The 22,004-nt window shown below is 38.6% G+C and overlaps 1 long non-coding RNA gene across 8 annotated transcripts in view; it reads left to right on the top strand.

The window, feature by feature from the left end:
• Window positions 1-22,004, top strand: part of LOC141278828 (uncharacterized) — a 276,124-nt gene that overhangs the window by 27,012 nt on the left and 227,108 nt on the right. For all 8 annotated transcript variants that reach the window (XR_012332195.1, XR_012332196.1, XR_012332197.1 and 5 more), the window contains exon 2: window positions 15,962-16,065. This is a non-coding gene — a long non-coding RNA (uncharacterized lncRNA). The remainder of the gene's footprint in view (window positions 1-15,961; window positions 16,066-22,004) is intronic.

The raw sequence follows: 22,004 nt of genomic DNA on the forward strand, positions 1-22,004 counted from the left end.
GCACGAACCCGTGTCCCCTGCATCGGCAGGCCACTGCGCCACCAGGGAAGCCCCAGATGTAAGATTTTTTAACTGTGTTCATCGACAGGGTAATTTGCACACCTCTGAAGGGCTGGATTAGATTTCTGAATTGTCTTTTTCTAATTTTTCTCCCAGGATATATAAAGTTGGTTACTTAATAAGAAAATTAAAAAGGAAATTCTATATTAAAAAAAAATTTACAGGGTATTCAAAAGGTGTTTGAATGAAAAAAAATTACAGTTGAAGGTTGAATACTGGAACAGAAATTAGGGGTTGCAGAGCTCTGAGTCCACTTTAAATATTTAATATTGTTTTGAGATTACTTAACCTCTTCATCTACATTTCTCAGTTGTGAAATGGAGATTGCAGTATTAATTTATCTCACACCTCCATTGTAAGAATCACGTGTAAAGTGAGATTAAAGTTAAATGTTCCTATTTATTATTGGTTGTATTAAGGTGTCAACTCCTATTTACCAAGTATTGCTTTTTAAAAAAAATAAGTTTATTTATTTATTTTTGGCTGTGTTGGGTCTTTGTTGCTGCGTGTGGGCTTTCTCTAGTTGCGGCAATGGGGGCTACTCTTTCTTGTGGTGCGCGGGCTTCTCATTGCAGTGGCTTCTCTTGTTGTGGAGCACAGGCTTTAGGCACGCAGGGCTCAGGAGTTGCAGCACGCAGGCTCAGTAGTTGTGGCACACGGGCTTAGCTGCTCCGTGGCATGTGGGATCTTCCTGGACCAGGGCTCGAACCGGTGTCCCCTGCATTGGCAGGTGGATTCTTAACCACTGTGCCACCAGGGAAGCCCCCAAGTATTACTTTTAATATAAATACGGTTGAATAATTTTTTGTAGTGTTAACGTAACGAATCCATAGGTTTGTAGACACTTGGTGGGAGGAAATGTATCTCTTTTAAATTGTATGTGTTTCAGATGAATTGATATTGTTTATTTGTGGGTTCTAAGCACACATTTTAATAATTCAGATGGCAGCTATCTCTATAAAATACAAAGCACACGGGTTATAACGTTGCAAAAACAGATTTCTTATTTCTGCTCTTAAAAACTGTTTTTTTCCCTTTAAACACATAACCCACTTAAGCTGTCAGATTGTCAGTGTAGCGGAGGGAAGTTCACATATTCTAAAAAACCCCCAAGATTTCCACAGGATTCGCTACGGTTTACTCTGCGCCTGCGGGAGTGATTTAATAGGAAGTTACAGGAATAGATTCTGCTGGAGCCCAGCCATGTTGAAATCAACCACGTGACCTATAGGGCTCTTCCGGTCATAGCGCCAACGTGCCACATGGTGGCAGCGTTTCTGAGAAGGAGTTCAGACCACAGCCTGGTTCCGTCAGTGATTACGGCAGGATGGAACGTTCACGCGTTTAATGACTGAGCCATAAAACAACTGTGAGGTCCTCCATTTCTTGGAACGTCAGGTGAGGAAATATTTCCCAACAATGACCCGCTACACATTAACAGGGAACACAGAGGCCAAGGGAAGCAAAGCATTCTTTTCTGCTTCGCTGTCTTCAGCAAACCCAGGTGAACGCCATGGGCTCCTTCCCCGTTTCCCGCGCTGGCTCAAGAGGTTGCCGATTCCGAGGCTCACGCAGAGTAAAGGCCTGTGAATTCATGGTTAAAGAACGTGTCTGGGATGCTTCAGAGATGAGAGGATAAAATGGTTTGTGATAGAGGCGGTTCTGTAAAGTATGAGATGGATAGTGCGTCATTCTGAGTTTTGAAGAGGCTCGTGCTTCTTGCTTTTCGTCATTAAACGTGCTGCTGGCATTTTTTTCTGAGTAAGATTTTCCAGCTGTCAGAATTAATGTGTTAAATGATTTGAATCAGAGAGGCTTGATCTGTAGCATTTCCACATTATTTCCATTCTTGATTAGGTTAATCCTGGGTTGTTAAAATCAAAAGGTCAACATGATCAAATTCCTTCTAAATCTTGTATGTGGAAAGGAAAAAGTTTAGTTGTTAAACTGGAATGAAGAGTGGGTTGTGATCATAAAATATAGACACTATAAGAGGATATGTGGAAACACAAAGAACAGATTTTTTTCTCGAATTACATGAAAATTCTCATATAATAGGAAAATTTGTGTCCAACTGTTTTGTTGGACTTTATTATACTGACTTCTAGTTTATTTGGATATTTCTATTTTATTAAGTATAATAAACTATTTCGACTGTTAAAGCTCTATAAATAATTATTTTTTCCCTCGAGTCAAGGTTCAGATAAAAAGCTGATCTTGGTACCATTGCCAATCTGTCATAGAGAAGTTGGGAATGATATCTAATAAGAAGCCTACCACTCATCATTTCATCATATATAGACTAGGGAAGCAGGGAATTATTTATTAGAGGGAGGGAAACAAGGGTTGAAGATAAGAAGGTTTTTTTTTTTTTTAAGTTCAGACATGAAAGTAGAACATTTCAGAAATACAAAACAGATACGCCGTAAAACTTTTTATCCCATTGCTCAATAAATCAGTCAACAAAATTTAAAAAATGGTCGTCAAAAATGGTCTTATTATCAGAAACATTAACATCACTTAAAACAAAAGAAAAAAGTTTCATTTTAGACCCATAGAATTGTTATAGAGTAAATAAATCTTCAATAAATTGTTAATGATTAACCACTCAACCCTCCATCCATAGCAACTAATTCTGAGCATAGAGTTCTTGCTTATCAATATAATGCATGGGCACTATGCTTGAGTCCATATATCATATATTGATAGCTATTATTTGCCAGTACTCAAGAATCTAGCAGTATTTCTTTGTTAAATTATCATCACTAACTTTGAGCCCATTCTAACATTCTTTAAATGATAGATTCTTTAAAGTGGACTTAAATTATTAATTTTTTTCTTAAAATGGTACCCTTCTTACCCTCCTGGAACCCATTTATTCATGAAAATCAACTAAGAAATTTAGAACTTGTGCAGCCAATGGAGTGAAGGGGGCGTGGTTTAACAGTAAATTCAGTGGGATGTGGACAGAGAAGGCATAGGGTGGAGACCCTGTGTCTACACTGGTGTTGAAGGGATGAGTGTTTTGAGATTGGCATCAAACAAGAAGTGTTTCTTCCCATCCAACAGCAATCAAAGCAGCATGGGACTCGTGTGTTTTGCTATATTTTAAATCATGGATAAAAAAATTAATGTACTTTTTATAATAATATTAATAAAAATAAAACCTTTTTTTTTTTAAAAGGAGGGAAATCACTCCCAACGTATGACTCTAATAAGTCAATCTTTCATGTTCTGAGGATTTTATATTCTTACCTCCCCAAAATGGGTTTTCTAGAAGTATTTTCTCAATATGGGTCACATGAATTTCTTTCAGATTCTGTTACAACAAGAATAGGAGATCAAGGACAAAGTAACTGAAAAGGTTGGCTTGTTTCTTTCCTGCAAAATGCCGCCTGTGGTTTTAGCAGTCAGTTTCGTTGCCAAACAGATCAGGAACACCAGGCTTCTCCATAATCTGGAGGTGTTTTTAGACTTCTCTTTCCCACACTCACTTGTCTTCATTTCCAAGCATCTGTGGATGAGATTGGTTTAAACAACCTATTAATTTCACTTTGTTCGTGATGAAATTATTCAAGAATCAGAGCTGGTGACCAATTTCTCTCCTCTTTTTACCCATTTCATGCTTAACAAATTTCTACTGCTTGTTTTTTTCCATAAGAAATCCTTCCTTGTAGTTTACCTTTTCTATTGTAACAAAGAGTAAGCCCAGAACTTCTGCCTTTGCTCATTAAAAGGAGAGCTATTCAAAATAATAACAACAAGAATGGGAATTATATATGTTTTCATGGAACACCTATAATGTACTAGATTTGAAAGTATATATTATGTCTAATATGCTTAACAATCTATGAATTCAGTATTATGATCTTAATTTTTCAGTTAATTATAATAGAAGCCATCTACTTGCAGTCACTTCTATATACATGATTATATTCAATCTTTGCAAGCACAGGAAACTCTGCTCAGTATTATGTAACAATCTAAAGGGGAAAAGAATTTCAAGAACAATAGATATATGTATACATATAACTGAATCACTTTGCTGTACACCTGAAAGTAACACAACATTGTTAAAGGTACCCCAATATAAAATAAAAATAAAAACAAAACAAAACAAACAAACAGAAGAGACAATAATCTTGTCTGTAGTAGGTTCAAATCTAATAAAAATGTAAGGCTTTATTTTTCCACATATGCTACCCAGCTAGTGTCGTGGTATGGTCATGACACAATGTGAGAGAATGTTAGTACATCTCTCCTAGTCTCACACTGTTATGAATCACCAATTCAAAATACATGATTGCTAATTGTGGGTTAATATAGTTAGCTTCATATTTAATACATATAATGACCTTAAATATTAGTTGTCTTTATTAGCTAAATTTTGAGTGAATCGCTCATCATATTTTAACAGGTCCAAAAATCTAGACAAAGGCGTATTTCATGGTTAGCCTTATGTCTTACTATATTTGGTACTTATAGTATCTACCGTAATAATTGTGGTAGGTACTGCTGGCTGTGCACAGAAGATTCATATTCTTCAGAGTAGTTGCTGGGAAGCAGCTGCCCAGATGAAACTACATTTCCCAGCCTTTCTTGCACCTGGGTGTGGCCATGTGACTAGCTCTTGCCAATGGAATGTGAAATAAAGTGATATGTTTCACATCTAGGCTGAAGTGCCTAAAAACTAAGTGTGTCTCCTCCATAGTCGTCTTCTTCACCATTTGGCTGAATGGAGAGGACTCTGAAGCATTTTTGGAGGGCAGAAATTCAAGGAGGAGATAGCTTGAACTATCTGTTGACTGGGAACCCTGGTATTGGATAGTGTATGAACCAGAAACATACTTCTGTTGCCTTATATCACTGTTACCTGTTATAATAGCAGGTGTTACCTTAATGTAAACTTGTGCACATAATAATGTTCAATCCATAGTTTTTGAATGTTAGTATCTGTGTGCCAGATCACTAGACACATGAGACTGGATTTAAATTGTGGTGTCATAACACACACACACACACACACACACACACACACACACACACATGATTTCTATCTTATAATTCCTATCTATATAAATTTCTATTCATTTTTGATTCCCCATTTCTAAAGCACTGAATTAGTCCTTGTGAAATTCTCATATATTAAAATCGGAGTTGATTATTTTATACAATAAGTACATCACTCAATTCTAAAAGGTGACGGTGTGTAGTACCAGTAGATATCTTAAGTGATTAGGTTACCAGGTTTCTCTTGATCGTCCGTTTTTGTTTTTCCCACTTTTACCAGAAGAGAATTAGTCTTGATACAGGTTTTAGTGGATAGAGTCCAGTGTTGGAAACCAGGGAAACTGAGTTCTTTCTTGATTATACTGCCAGCCCCATTAAATGTTGTTACGTTAGTTTGCCTGTGAGGAGAGAGAGGCTACAGTTATCTCTCAATAAATAATAAATTGATCTTGCAGCTTCTGATTGTTCACACGGCATCATTTGCTTCTACTTCGTAATTAGACCACCTGGCTTTTGGGCACCTTTTGTTTTCTGGCCTTGTGTTCACCAAGGAGCAGACAGGCGAGTAGAGATGCAGTTCAGAGCAATTTATCTAGTTATATTTGAGAACTTGAAGTCGTGTTCTCTGAAAGTTTTGGATGACTTCTGTTCTCTGCTAGGAATGTGTTTACAGATTAATTTTAGTCTCAGTTGCCTTTTACCAGATCAACTATTGTGTAAGTGGTGAATTCTAGGAAACTTGAAGAGTTTTAAAACAGTTCACCATGGTTCCCGCTATGGAGGTGACCATAATTAGAGGAGACGGGAGGTTAAGTTAGAAACTGTGTATGTTTGGGAGTTGGAATTTTGACACTTGCTTGTATAGCTCACTGATATTCCCCAAACCGTAGTTGCCTTTTGGTCTGTGGATCGTAGCTTGGCCAGAGGTGAGCCAGAGTTCTTAGTGAGGCAGTGAAAGAAGTCGTGTATGGCATCTCAGCAGAGCTGGAACACCCACTCGTCTCGGTTGGGAGGAAGCGGAGGCTGGGAGCAGGAAGGTGGCTTTTTCCCGCTTTTAGACAGTGCCAGAGCGTCTCAGGCTGGGGTTTCACTTTACTTTGTTTATGTGGAGTTGGTTCAGACACAAGTGAAATTGTGGTGTCTTAACCTCTAGAAAGATTTCAAACATACATCTTGCTTCATCAAGCTTGGTCACTTAAGAATCCAGTTTATATTTTAGAGATGATGGCATTCTGAATTTAGAAAGATGAAAGTGATACACTTCCATTTAAATCTCATAATCTTTGAAAGTTTGGGGATGTAAATTAATGAAAACATTTAACTTCTTTTTAAGAAGAAGGATAAGAATCATATACACAGGAAGTCTATTTTCCTAATATATATATATATATATATATATATATATATATATATATATTTTTTTTTTTTTCCGGTACGCGGGCCTCTCACTGCTGTGGCTCTCCCGTTGCGGAGCGCAGGCTCCGGACGCACAGGCTCAGCGGCCATGGCTCACGGGCCCAGCCGCTCCGTGGCACATGGGATCTTCCCGGACTGGGGCACGAACCTGTGTCCCCTGCATTGGCTGGTGGACTCTCAACCACTGCACCACTAGGGAAGCCCCTAAAATATATTTTACCTTCATAGTAGTTTCATAAAATTGAGCAACTCATTTAATTCTTGTGGTCCTGTCTTCTATCCTGAGTGTCAACCATGTGAGCTGGAGAACTAGGACCGCGAAATAAAATCAGTTCAATTTTATTCTGCTGTACCAGCTATGTGTGAACATACGGCTATCTGTGTGTATCTCTTTCTCTCACACGAAGGACTGGATTTTTTTTTTTTTAAACAAAAATCCATGAAACATAAAAATACACAATACATATTTGAACGATCTGGGAAAAGAATGCTACGAAATTAATAAAACTTATAAGTGTTTGAGTAACTTTAGCACAAAAATAGAAAATGTCTAGTTATATGGGCTAGACATGGACTTATAAATACTAAATTTAGTTGCCCTGAAGCAACATAATTTTAGTATCAAATGCTTAAAAACACTAAGTTCAGTCAATAGAGTTTAAAAATACGGATTGTAGGTACTTGTTTGGCTAATAAAAAAGTATCTTTGAAAAAAAAACAGGTAGTAGGAATCCCAAAAGATAAATAGGAGACCTCTATTAAAGATAGCATTTCCCAATCTAGTACTATAGTTCTAGTCCTAGAATCTCCCAAACAGCTGGAAGAGGAATGGTAAGAAGACAGGGCATTGAGAAAAAGAGGGGCAGTTCTTAACTTGTGGTTCTCTTTTAGTTCTAAGACGACTCAGGTTCTAGATGGGCAGAAAATCAGTAAAAATGGCAGCAGTTTTGGTTCAAATAAAAAAAGATATCTTCTGTGGTAAATATATATATACCACATATATACATTGTGTGTGTGTGTGTGTGTGTGTGTGTATATATATATATATATATATATGTATATATATAATGCGATATTACTCAGCCATAAGAAAGAGTGAAATGATGCCATCTGCAGCAACATGGATGGACCTAGACAGTATCATACTAAGTGAGGTATTTGTCAAAGACAAATATCATGTGATGTCACTTGTATGTGGAATCTAAAAAATGATACAAATGAACTTACTTACAAAACAGAAACAGACTCACAGACATAGAAAACAAAGGTATGGTCACCAAAGGGGAAGAGAGGGGAGGGATAAATTAGGAATTTGGGATTAACAGATACACATGACTATATAAAAATAGATAAACAACAAGGACCTACTGTATATCACAGGGAGCTATATTCAATATCTTGTAATAACCTGTAAAAGAAAAGAATCTGAAAAAGAATATATAAACATAACTGACTCACTTTGCTGTACACCAGAAACTACATAGCATTGTAAATTAGCTATACTTGGATAAAAAGATAAAAAACAAATAAAGATATCTTCAATGATAGTCAAATCAGTGTATTCAGAAAGCAGCATGGGAATTGGCATGAGCTAGGAGATTTTTTTTCTTGGTATCTAAGTTTTTAGTCAGGTGCCAAACTGAAAGACTTCAGCTGTACTCATCCTTTGATTTACCCTTCTAGATCAGGGGTCAACAAGCTCTTGGGTCAAATCCACTACTTACTTTTGTAAATAAAATCTTATTGGAACATGGCCACGCCCACTTATTTATGTAGTGTCTGTGGCTGCTTTAGTGCTACGACAGTAGAGTTGAGTATCTGGGAAAGAGACCATCTGGTGTGCAAAGCTTAAAATATTTACCATCTGGCCCTTTACAGAAAAGGGCTCACTCCTGTTCCAGATGAAAGCTCTTTCCTTTTTTAACCTATTCTTTAACTCAAGCATGTAAATCGGTCTCTCACCCTAGTTCCAACACTGTCATTTCTGGCTACATCAAGCCATTTTGTGGTCTGATGAATGGTATTCCACGTGTGGTGTCAGATACAGGGACCTGGCTTTGAACCATGCAGTACAATGCTTTCTAGTTTGTTTTCACTCATCCTGATAACGCCTTGCTTTACAGTCAGCATAGGACACTGAATCAATGGTATTAAGGTTGTGTTTAATGATCTTTGGAACTCTCTGCTTATGAGCAATAGCTCATTAGACACAATCTTGTGAAATACTTGGAATTTCTGCCATGTGCTCATCTGATACCTGTCACTTTTCCTGCCCTTTCCATATAGTCCCTTGTGAGATAATTATGTAACGATACCTGTTGTTCTCATCTTCTGCTAACTCAAAATCTTAGTATCTTTTGTAAATCTTGGAATTTTAGTATGAATAATGATCGTACTACCTTTATTAATGTCTTTTAAACATTTAAAGTGCTTTCAGATTGCTCATATGAATTGATGCTTGTAATGGTGTTTGCCTCTGGGAAGGGGATCTGATTGGCTAGAGACAAGGATGGGAAGGAGACTTAAATTTTCACAGAAATAAATTTTATAGCTTTTAAATTTTGTATCATGTGTGCATTAGTTACCGATTACTGTGTAGCACTATTACCACAAATTTAGAAACTTAAAATAACACACATTTATTATCTCAGAGTTTCTGTAGGTCAGGTAACCAGGCATGGCTTTGCTGGGTCCCTTGTGTGAAGAGTCTTCACAGAGCTGTAACTGATGTGTTGGCCAAGGCTGGAGTCTCAGCTGAAGACTGGATTGTGGAAGGATCTACTTCCAGGCTTACATGATTGTTGGTAGGATTCAGCTCCTTGAGGACTGTTGGACAGAGAGCCTCAGTTCCTAGTTGTTTATTGGCTGGAGGCCTTTGTTCCTCTCTAACATGACAACTTGCTTCATCAAAACATGCCAACTGAGAAGGCAGTGGGAGGAGTCTGCTAGTAAAATGCAAGTCAGAATTTTACGTCCTACTCTTCTGTGGGACATCCAATTACCTTTGCCTTCTTCTGTTTGTTAATACAAGTTGTTAGACCATCCCACACTCAAGGGTAGGGAATTACTCGAGGGCCTGAGTACCAGAAATTGGGGATCATAGAGAGGCTGTTTTAGAGTCTGCTTGTCACCACTGTGTGTATTATCTATATTTAGTAAAATTAAATAAATAATTTTAGACATTCAAGACGTAAATGAAAGTCTCAGTATAATGTGTGAAATATGATTTCATTTTTCTTAATAAAAAATGACATGTCCATAAATACATGTATGTCTATAAATGCATACAAAATGGTGGGCATGATACAGATCAATGATTAGTGTCTTTGTTCAAGGTGCTATAACAGAATACCATAGACTGGGTGGCATATAAACAACAAACATTTATTTCTCATAGTTCTGGAGACTGGGAAGTCCAAGACCAGGCAGCTGCACATTAGATGTCTGGTGAGAGCCCACTTCCTTGTTCATAGATGGCCATCTTTGTGCTGTGTCTTTACATAGCAGAAGGGGCGAGGGAGCTTTCTCGGGTCTCCAGTACCATTCGCAAGTGATCCACCCTTATGACCTAAGCACCTCCCAAAGACCCTATCTCCTAATACCTACATACTGGGGATTAAGTTTCAACATATGAATTTTGAGAGGGCAAAAATATTCATACTATAGCAGTGATTACTTCTATGGAAGGGAGTGAGAGAGGAATGGGCATAAAGGAGCTTTCATAGTTTAATCTAGGTCTTTGTTTTCTTCCAAGAAAAAGGAGCTAGGATCATTTTATAAAGTTATAGAGGATAAATGGCTTTCCAATGGCGTGTGTTCACTTAATCATAGGATCAGGACTCAAAACATAGTTTTCCTAAATGTCACAGTTTTTTTTCCTATTTATTTATTGGATGATTTGTTTATTTCTAAAGTAAATTGTTTAAAATAAACACTAAACTAAATAAGTTCAGAAAACTTACTAAAATTATTTATAAGAATGATAGATATTAGTTTGTCTGTTGATTCCTGGCTAATCTTATTGGGTGGCCATCTCTACTCAGTATGTCTGGTAATTAAGCCATTTTTAAAACCATGATAAAACAGAAATCTGTATTTAATCCTGTGATGGGGTTACCTGATTTAGCAAAGGAAAATATAGGAAGTCCAGTTAAATTTGAACTTAGTGTTTTGGGGTCATTTTTAACATACCTTAAGGTTTTTTAAATTATAAGCTATAATGAATGCTTAAGACTAGAATATTTTTCTGAAAATTGAGAAATTAAAAAAAGTTTTAAAGAGTCCAAACCTTGCATTATTTTCTTTGAGTCTTCATCATCTTTTCTACTCATCTGAAAGAGTCGCTGAAATCTCTCCATGGAAGTATAAAGAAGTAATGCAATTTTGGAGAATGTGATTTACTGGCCTAAGTTAGCCAGATTTGACTTCATGACTATATTCCAGGAAAACAGAAAAGCAAAACTCAGCAAGGAACTAGCCTGCAGCTAAATTTCAATAAACGTCCTGGAGACGGAGCTTTGTGTCAAGATCCTTTGTACATTGATTTAGTAGATTTTTTTTTTTTTTTTTTGCTGTTTTAAACACATTATTCCTTGAAGTTTATCTCGATGATGTAACATAATTGGATTGCCGACCAATTACTACATGAGTTCTAAAGTTCCACTCTTGTAGATTGAGTAACAGCTCTCTGGTGGGGAAAAGAGGAGGAGCGAACGGGAGTGTGCCATCCTTGTCCTGATTGCTGTCAGCTCCAGTCCTCTCATCCGCTGGGCTCAGCTCTGGATCAGAGGGAATGGCCCCGTAGGCTGCGCTCCCAAGCCTCCACTCCGCCCGCCTTCGGCCCGTTTCAGTCAATAGATGGTGCTGACAGGAGATGGGCAGGCAGGAAGAAGGGGGCAGCCTGGGATTTCTCCTTCTCTCTCCCTGCGTCAGGCAGCATCTCTGACAGTGCCTGTGCCCTCCTTCTGGCCTCAGCCTTCCCCTGGTGGCCCCAGGCCCTGGGCTCTCGTACCATTCCCACTCTCTTCTCTGGTTTTGGGAGGGCAGTGGCCCCGATGGTGTTGTCTCATGGAGCCTATATGGCATCTCAGAACTTCCATCTTCCATGGTATCAATTCCCTGTGTTGAAATCTTCCTGTTATGTGTACTGGTTTCTGGTTTTCTGGATAGACCTTGCTCGATACAGGGAACATGGAAAGTTTTAGGAGAATATCAGAAAATCAAAGATCCGTGTTTCTTCCTCCTTGACATCGTCTTCAGGGTGTTTCAAATAAACAAATGAGCAACTGTTCCTTTAGCACTAACGCTTTCTCTTTTTCAAAGATCAGAGGCTGCTCAGGGTCTTCCAGAGCAGACGATTCCTAAGAATGTTTGGCTAGTAGAGCATGAACCTGCCCTTTGCCTCAAACCAAGTTTTCTGTTATTTTCTCCAGGAACACAGACAATTTCCTTTTTTTTTTTTTTTTTTTTTTTTTTAGTGGAGGGGAGAGGCCATCATTTCTAGGTCAATAATTCTTAAAATGAATCTGTACAGGAAAAGAGAATAAAGAAAGGCAGAATGAAATGGGGAAAAAAAGGAGTTTAGAGATAAGGGGAAGATGGGAAGGAAGGAAGATGACATGGAATCAGATAATGTAACTGTCCTCTCGGACATAAAGGCAATAGCTTTGATTAAAGGGGGATTAAAAAATCTATTTTCTCAGAAATGTTACTCATAACGCTGTAGTTCGTTAACACATTTCAGATATTTGCATGAAATCATAAGCTATAGGCATATAGGAAACGATGTTTGCGATAGCCATTGTAAATACTAATAATCACCACCTCTCAGTGAACTCTTTGTTTGCCAGCAAAGGGAAGGAAAAATCTGTCATAGTGAAAGCAGTGAGCTTGACAGATAGGCAGCAGTGGCACAAACCTGATGGAGGTGAGGGGCCAGCATATCGCCTTGGTTTGTGTAGGTGTAAAACTCCCTACTCCAGAAAATTTACCTTCCATCTTGTGAGCTAAGGGCCTTATTAGCTGACCTGCTAGGCAAGTCAAACCTAGAACTAGAATTTATGGAAGTCACAGATGGGCTCACTGCTTTCTGGAATCAAATATAAGCACCTTTCTTAAAAGTCCCAAGGCGTTACTGCTGTACAGTGTACCGTTATCCTTAAGAGCAAGGGTTTTGCCGTTAGCCTGCTTTGATCACTTCCTAGCTGAGGCATCTTGAACAAGCTAGTTAACCTCTCTGGGCTTCCTTTGTAAAATAGGGACAGAAACAGCACCTCCTTCAGAACGCTGTAGTGAGGATTAAACATGTGCATACACATACAACTTAGACCAGCACCTGGAATTCAGTTAACACTCAATAAAAGTTAAATACTATTATCGCTCAGAAATGATACCTGTGACTTTAGAGCTCTGTTAAATTCAAAGTATGGAAAATACTCTTTAGATACATGCATAAAGTTATATACCATATTAGATGTAGGAAATCAGCTGGTTTATCATTTCTATCTTACAAGCCAAAGGAGACGAAAAAAATACTATATTGACAGTTGGGAGATTTGACGAATAGGCAGCAATAGAAAAACATTTAAAACATTGAAAAATGAAATTTCTTTCTGCACATACATATTGAAGAGAAAAGTGACTGTATGTTATAGTAGCAGAGAAAGCAGAATAACTGGGATTGGGGAATTTGCAGCAAAATAAAGTCACCACATTCAGCTGGACAGTATATTGGGAAATAGTAGGTCTGAAACTGTGATTCACATTCAGCTGAGGTTCCCTCTGTTTCTTGAGAATTTTAGCTCACTTAAGTCAAATGACATTTTTTTACAGATGGAAAATTATGAACTGTTTAGGGAAACAGCACATGTCTTAATTGGGCAACATCACCTTTTCTATGAGAAGTGTAAATGAAACTTGAAAAAAGTGTTTCGATAGAAAACAATTGATAGAAACTTTCTCTCTCTTTCCCTCCTTCTCCTCTTTCCTTTCTCCCTCTGTCTTCCTTCCTTGAGATGGGTGTAGGTCCCAATCTTCATATTAACAAATATCAACCCAGCAATGAAGGCTGCCAGCTGTATTTTGAGTGGACATGGATTCCATCACTGTCATGGTTGAGACACCAATTTTGTAGCAGGTTCTGACCAAGTCCTGCTAGAGTGACTTTAATGGTGGATCGGGTCCATGTAGGATTTCCCATATGAGAACTCTGGAAATGAAAGACTGAATAGAAAATAGCTAAATGTCACTGTAAACGCATTCAAGTTTAGGAACGTGTAAATAGCCATGCACATGCTTTCGGGAAATTTACGATCATAAATTTCCCCTCTAGAGCAAAGTTAATACTTGCTGGCTCAAATAAGCTGGTGTTCCCAACTCATCTGACTGAAACAAGTTTACAAGCCAGTGTGGGATGGCCCTATGAATCTTCTAGGAAAAGATGGGAAGTATTGGGTTAGCCAAAAATTTCATTCATTTTTTTCCCATAAGATGGCTCTAGTAGCACTTAGTTGTCTTTAACTTCATTCAAAACAATTTTGTTAGATTGTATGTGACAGCTGTCATATCAGTGTGCATTAAAAAAAAAGACATCAAAATTGATGAATCTTTGTGTAGCCATTTTAATATTGAAGAGGGAAGAAAAAAGCAACATTTTTGGCATATTATGCTTTATTATTTCAAGAAGGCAAAAACAACTGAAATGCAAAAAAAGATTTGTGCAGTGTATGGAGAAGGTGTTCTGACTGATCGAACGTGTCAAAAGTGTTTTATGAAGTTTCGTGCTGGAGATTTCTTGCTGGACGATGCTCCATGTTCAGGTAGACCAGTTGAAGTTGATAGCCATCAAATCGAGACATTAATTGAGAACAATCAACGTTATACCATGTGGCAGACAGCCAACATACTCAAAATATCCGAATCAAGTGCTGAAAATCATTTGCACCAGCTTGGTTATGTTACTTGCTTTGATGTTTGGGTTCCACATAAGTTAAGTGAAAAAAAACTCTTGACCATATTTTTGCATGCGATTGTCTACTTAAACGTAATGAAAAATTCCATTTTTAAAACAAATTGTGACAGGCGATAAAAAGCGGATACTGTACAATAATGTGGAACAGAAGATATCGTGGGGCAAGCGAAATGACACACCAACCACACCAAAGGCCGGTCTTCATCCAAAGAAGGTGATATTGTGTAGATGGTGGGATTGGAAGGGGAGGACTCTATTATGAGCTTCCGGAAAACCAAAAAATTAATTCCAACAAGTACTGCTCCCAATTAGACCAACTGAAAGTACCACTCGACGAAAAGCGTCCGGAATTAGTCAATAGAAAATGCATAATCTTCCATCAGTATACTGCAAGACGCATGTTTCTTTGATGACCAGGCAAAAACTGTTACAGCTTGGCTGGGAAGTTCTGATTCATCCACCGTATTCACCAGGCATTGCACCTTTGGATTTCCATCGATTCTGGTCTTTACAAAATTCTCTTAATGGAAAAAATTTCAATTCCCTGGAAGACTGTAAAAGGCACCTGGAACAGTTCTTTGCTCAAACAGATAAAAAGTTCTGGGAAGATGGAATTATGAAGTTGCCTGAAAAATGGCAGAAGATAGTGGAACAAGAGGGTGAATACATTGTTCAATAAAGTTCTTGGTGAAAATGAAAAATGTGTCTTTTATTTTTACTTAAAAACGAAGGCATCTTTTGGCCCACCCAATGTATCTGTGATTTTGAGCTCATAAGCGTTGAGTAGTACTTCTTCACAGTGAACCCATTGATCTACCTACCTGTGGCACTTTGGGTAGCAGGCAGGCCATTTTTTCCCACTTTCTGTTTTATTTTACTAACAACAGCCTCACTTACCTCAACCATCAATGTTTTTAAAAAATTTTTATCTATTTATTTTAAAACTCTATAGTGCTTTACAATTTTTAAAGTTTCACGTACATGATTTCCTCTAATCCCATAATAACTCCCTTTTTTGAATCCCTTACCCATTTATTGTTCCCCCCCACTTCCCTCTCCCCACTGGTAACCACTAGTTTGTTCTCTGTGAGTCTGCTTCTTTTTTGTTTTACTCACTAGTTGGGTGTATTGTTTAGATTCCACATACAAGTGATACCATACAGTTTGTCTTTCTCTGCCTGACATATTTCACTCAGCGTAATACCCTTGAAGTCCATCCATGTTGAGGCAAATGTTTTGACCCCAATCCCTCCTCCCTAGAATTTGGAAACACCTATGGCTTTTGACTAGTTTAATGCTCTCACCTTCTCAAGTGTGCAGTAGTAGCACAGAAGATTCATTAAAGATGACGGCAGAACAACATTTATAGTCTAGAAATGAGAGCACATGTTTGTAAGTAAGAGCAGTGAGGGTGAACAGTCGTTATGTGCCTCGGCTAGAGGGGAGATGGGTCGGGGGGGCTCCAAAGCCCAGCTCACTGTCTTTCTCCTGGTTTTATTCACATAGCCTGTGGAATTGCTACCACACCACTGCTCCTGGACCGCCTCCTACGATGAGACTCTGTGCCATTTTGCAAACACTCAGAAGGATGAAACCTCAGAGCAGCTAAGGTAAATGTGATTATTCACAACTTCTTTTCAATCACTAGTTCGTGAACAGAGGAAAGAAAAATGAACATAGTGAAGGCAGTGAGGTTTGATAAATAGGCAGCAATATCACAATAGAGGAGAGGAAGCTGGACTCGAATGGGACAGCTATTCCCTTTGTCCTGGATGTTCACACTGGTTGCATGAGACACCTAGACACGAAGGAATGCCATCTCTCCCGCTATGTGCAAGGAACGGCATGTCTCCTGCACAATTTTTCTAGGTCATCCTCAAAGTAGTAGTATTTCTCTCCTCTAAATTACCATAGAGCCTTTTTTTTTTGAGTTTTATTTTATTTTATTTTTTTACTTATAAACAGTAAGTTTATAAGTAAACTGGTTAGAAGCTGGTTAGTCCAAGATCAGGGCACCAGCAGATTTGGTGTCTGGTGAAGGCCACTTCCTGGATCATAGATGGCAACTTTTCACTATGTCCTCACGTACCATAGAGCTTTAAATTTGCTCTTTTTTATGGTAATTAACATCTCTTCTCCCTCTCAGTTGGATGAGAGTGGGAGAAAAGGGAAAAAATAATACAAAAAATGAATCCAAATAAAAAGATGTGGTAATATCAAATAAGTTATTTTGATGGTGTGGTCAAGAAAGGCCTCTTTGAGGAGATGATGTATAAGCTGGGATCTAAAGAATGAGCAGGAATTGGCTATAAAAGCAGAGAAAAGAATGGTCCAGAGAGACAGAACACCATGCACAAAGGCTCCAAGAAAAGAAAAGACCTGGGGTGTCTATGAGGTCAGTATGAGGCTGTAGCCCAGTCTGACTGGAACTCAGTGAACGTTCACAGAAGAAGAGAGCCTTAGGGAAGGCAAATCCATATCAGGAATAAGTGTCTATTCTAGCAAGGACGAAACACTGCCCCTTCCATGATGGAAATGTTCCAGTGTAATCAACCAGACGCCGGGTAGCTGGCTGGTCACCCGGGGGGAATGGCACCATGACCATGAGGGAGCTCAGTGCTGGTGTCTGCTGAGTGGCTGTGGCCACTCAGGTGGGCCTTGTTGAGGGGCTGTCTGTGTTGCTGAGCCCATGCATAACCTCCACCCCTGCCACCGTGGCCACTTCGCTCATGAGCCCACTGGGTGACTCCAGTGATGGCTGGGGAAAGAGGCTGACTGGTGTCCACAGAACAAGTTATCCTATATCCTATTGATTATTATAATCCTCCTCTGCTGGCGTCACCCTTTGGTGAGCATTCACATAGGACACAAACACCTTCATGATCTTTGGCTATTCTGGTAAATCTATCCACATACCTCTTCTCCGAATTTCTTTGTCCCCAATTTCCCAATCATGTTTCTTCCGAGTCCCTGATCACCCAGCCAAACCATTGGCCATAGCAACATCCCCTGACACCCCCCCCCAAAAAAAGAAAAGAAGAAGAGAGCCTGACCACTACATCTAATTTAATTGGTCAGAATGTTTTTAAAAATCATTTTTTTCTGGAATGTATTGCTTGACTAGACACAGTAGATTTAGCCATATTATTTAGCATGCTCTGTCCAATGCAGATAATACAGAAATGATTTCTTAATCACTAGAAAGCCTGAAACGTAAAAAGATAATTGTCAGTTAAAGATATTTCTACTTAAACTTTGGTTTTGTTCATAAGGTATATGGAAGTTTATGAATGCATTTCCATTAAAAAATATACTTAAAGTTCAAGACAAGATAATCACTTATTTTTGAAAAATGTATCCTTTTGTTATCTCGTCATCTTGAGGGAAGTATGACCTTGCCAAGCATCTTTATTACTACGTCTTCTATTTTTTGCCTTTGTATTTGAAAATCATGGAAAACCAAAACTAGAGGGAAAAGCCGTAAGTGAGTAATGTACTACCCAAAGTGGTCACGAAATATCTCTTGATTAATTCTGTTAAAGTTTACAGTCATGAAGTGAGAGAAATATTTTATTTTGTATCTTAATTTTATGGGGCAATTAATTTAATTATTTTTCTAGAACAAAAGAAATGTGATACCTAAACATATACTAGTAACTGTCAGGAATTCATTCATTCCGTTAACAAAACTGCAGTGGACCGTGCAAAGCTGGGCTTTCCAAGAGTTTGAATTCTAATGTCAAGGCTAACTACTACAAACTTAACAAATAAATGTACAACATAACGTCGTGTAATGATAAATATATTAAAATAGTGGATTGTGTTCATAGTGCCATTATCATAATCCTTATCTTCAAATTCAGCTGTCGTTTTAGAAAATCATGGGTAGCACACTCTTTTGTAAAGGAATTTGCTCCCTGTTATAAGGTATAATAATTTGGAAAGTAACTTGGAGCTAAGCAAGAAGGTATCAAGCAGTTATTTTGGGTTCTAATTTATGCAATTGTTTTTTTCAAATATGTGAAGTTTGTGAAGAAAACTCTTGTCTCTTTAACTTCTTGTTTAAGTAGTAAAACAGAAGTCTAGGAAATTCTACGACCAAGTGATAATGACAGGTTATTTGTTGGCGAACTTTGTTTTTTTCCTGCCCGTAAGCGTAGCCTTAGGAAGATGAAACCTTCACCACAACATAGGTGTACATTTTGCTGACTTGACAAAAATTGTGCAATCCAAATCCCAATCGTACAAATTAGGAATTACCCTGGAAAACCTAACTGAAACTGACCAAGACTACAATTATAACAAGAGCGGTACTTGAGCCCCCCAAAGTCGGTTGTTTAGGATAGTAATTACTAAAGGCAAAACTCAATAATAAAAATTTTCTTCTTCTGAAACTGGTCACTAGGGAGTTCCCTGGCAGTCCAGTGGTTAAGACTCCACGTTTCCAATGCAGGGGACACGGGTTCAATCCCTGGTCCCACATGCAGCCTGGCATGGCCAAAAAAAAAAACCAAAAAAAAAAAAACTGGTCATTAGGTAGAAAATTCTATTCCTGTTATGTAGAAATCCTTCTTTAGCTGGCTGGAGAAAGAAAGTGTAAAATTAGTAGTCTGTTCCACAGTACTGTTTTGCGTGTTAGACGAGACAGTTATCTAATTGTGTGTGCTTTAGAGGTACTGAAACATTTAGAATGTGCAAGAACCTTTTCAGTCCATTTGCATTCTTTTCACTATCTTTCACATCAATGTACTAGGATATTTATTATCGATTATGTGGCAATCTGTCAAGACAAAGATGAGTGTTGAGACGCTAGTCTAATCAGGGCTACTTGCTATTAAATTTAGGAGCAGAGATGCAACACACATCACCTAAGCGCCTGTTTTCTGCCAATGCTATAGTGGCACAATGTTGACTATTTACTTCATTGGAACCTTTCAGAAGGAATCTGAGCTCAGTCTCAGTGGGTCTATGTAACTGTCTTGGGTTAATATGAGATTCTGTGTAAAGTAATATGCCAAATGGTAACTACCTATTAGACATTTTCCTTTTTTCATACCTACTTAAGATTCACTTTCTAGGCACTCCACAATGCCTCTGGGCCCTTAAGGGTGGAAACCTACCTTCTCACAGGGCGTTCATTCAGTACTGTCTGGTTATGCCAGCAACTCCAGGAGCAGCTGTTTGGATGTCATCAAATCTCCATTGTCTCCTCTTGTTCCGATATCTGGATCTGCTCAGTTTTTAGTTTTTACCTCTCTCTTGATTCTCGAAACTGCAGTCCTTTTTCTAAATCACTTTTCTCCATTCTGAACTCTGCCCCCATTCCTTCATTGACCAAAGTATCAATAACACAAGGCATATTTGTATTTAGCAGACCACACTGAAGCTTTGAAGTTGTACAGTGGAATTACATTATTACTGACTGCAAGCCAAAAGTTAAAATTTAACGAGTCATCATTTTTCTACCATGGCCTCCATTGGTCATCCATCCACCATTCCTTACTGGCTGTCTCTCCTTTGGCTTGCTGCCTTCACTTCTGGTCATAGCCATACCCTCCCTCTCCTGTCCTTTCCCTATATTCTCTCATATTAGTTTGCTCAGGCTGCCATAACAAAATACCACAGACTAGGGAGCTTAACCTACAGGAATTTATTATCTCTCAGTTCTGGAGTCTGGAAGTCCAAGATCAAGGTGCTTCCAGGTTTGATTTCTCCTGAGGCCTCTCTCCTTGGCTTGCAAATGGCCATCTTGTCCCTGTGTCCTAGCATGGCCTTTCCTCTGTACATGCATCCCTGGTGTCTCTTCTGTGTCTTAATCTCCTCTTCTTATACGGACACCAGTCAGAACAGATTAATGTCTACCCTAACAGCTTCATTTTAACTTAATTATCTCTTTAAAGATCTATCTTCAAATGCAGTCACATTCTGAGGGTTTAAGGCTTCAACGTATAAATTTGGAGGGAGGGGGACACAATTAAGTCCATACTGTTCCCCAAGTCCTTTCTTTTCTGTTCCACTGGCAGTTTCCAATCCCCAAATTTCAGTTCCTTTTCTAAAGCAGAGCAACTTTGTTTTCCATTCAAAACCTGGCTGTATGTTTGAAGCAAAATGATATCTACATTCAGACTTCACTTTTTCTAGCTCAGGTGAAAGTTTTAATAGTATGGTTTCTCATCCAATACAAATAGGTTCCATGTCAGGACTCCATCAGTTTTTGTACATATGAGGGACAAACATGATTTATTCTCCTTGTCCCAAAGTTCCCTCGGGACCACTGGATGGGACAGAGTTGGCTGAGACGCTTGGTTTTTCCTTCTTCCAGCTCGTATATTTTCTCTTGAATTTATTCATTTATGTTATAAAAAGAAGTTGTAAAAATTAACTCAGAGAGAAAAGGAAATACCTTCTCAGCTGCTAATACATAGGTCTCAGGAATTTTTTTAAACAAAAGGTTATCCATTGCATAACTGTTATCCACCATCAATAAGCCAAAGTAATACCCAAGTCACCATACCTCCCCATCCCCAGTCTCTCCTGACAGCTCCTGCTTCAATTCCACTCTTTTAGAGACTTCCTTTTCTTTTCTTTTTAAAAATATTTATTTATTTATTTGGCTGCATCGGGTCTTAGTTGTGGCACGTGGGATCTTTGTTACCACATGCAGGATCTTTAGTTTTGGCGTGTGGGATCTAGTTCCCTGACCAGGGACTGAACCCGGGCCCCCTGCATTGGGAGCGTAGAGTCTTAGCCACTGGGCCATCAGGGAAGTGCCAAGACTTCCTTGTTAATTCAAAGGCACTCTCAGCACTCATCTCTCAAGAAATCTTTATTGGCCAATTGATCTATATTGTCTTTAATCTTTACAACATTCCTGTGAGGTTGATATTATTAAACATATTATGCAGATGAGAGGTAATAGGTCAAAGTCTCAGTCTTATGCTATTTAGCGACAGAATCTGAATTTAATCTGTGTCTGCCACGTCCTACTGTCTCTGCTGTTTACACTGCACAAGAATAGCGGATTCACAAGAGTCTGGAATTCTCAACACTCTTAGTCTTGTCTTCAATATTTGGATACTGTAAGGTCTATCCAAGTTTATGTTCCTCTTGCCCCTTTTTAAAAATTAAAAAGAATATTTGGGGGAATTATCTCCAAAGCATAATCTGCTAAGATTATCCTTATTAATTTTGCATTTTACTTTCCCATGCTGGTTGACATTCGTTTACATATTGGCAGTCGTGGCTGTCCCCTCCTGGTTTTGGCAGGGAGAGAAGAAAGTCATGCCAGTCAGAGCCCTACACAGCAGGAGGAGGGGCACAGCAGTTGGTGGGAAGCCCTGAAGGGAAAGCGTTCTGGGTCAGTACCAAAGGATGACAGTAAATAATGAGACACCATTCCAGGAAGCCACAAGCTAGTGAAAGTTTTGGGAAAGAAATGCAACATTCATGAGCCAAGAGGTAGTTCAAAAGGTGAATCAAGATGAAAAGCCCAGTAGGAGAGGCGAGAGAATAAAACATAATGGTTAGGGTCCAAAGGAAATAAACATAG

The sequence above is a fragment of the Tursiops truncatus genome, chromosome 5 (genome assembly GCF_011762595.2).
Source record: "Tursiops truncatus isolate mTurTru1 chromosome 5, mTurTru1.mat.Y, whole genome shotgun sequence".
Taxonomy (NCBI): domain Eukaryota; kingdom Metazoa; phylum Chordata; class Mammalia; order Artiodactyla; family Delphinidae; genus Tursiops; species Tursiops truncatus.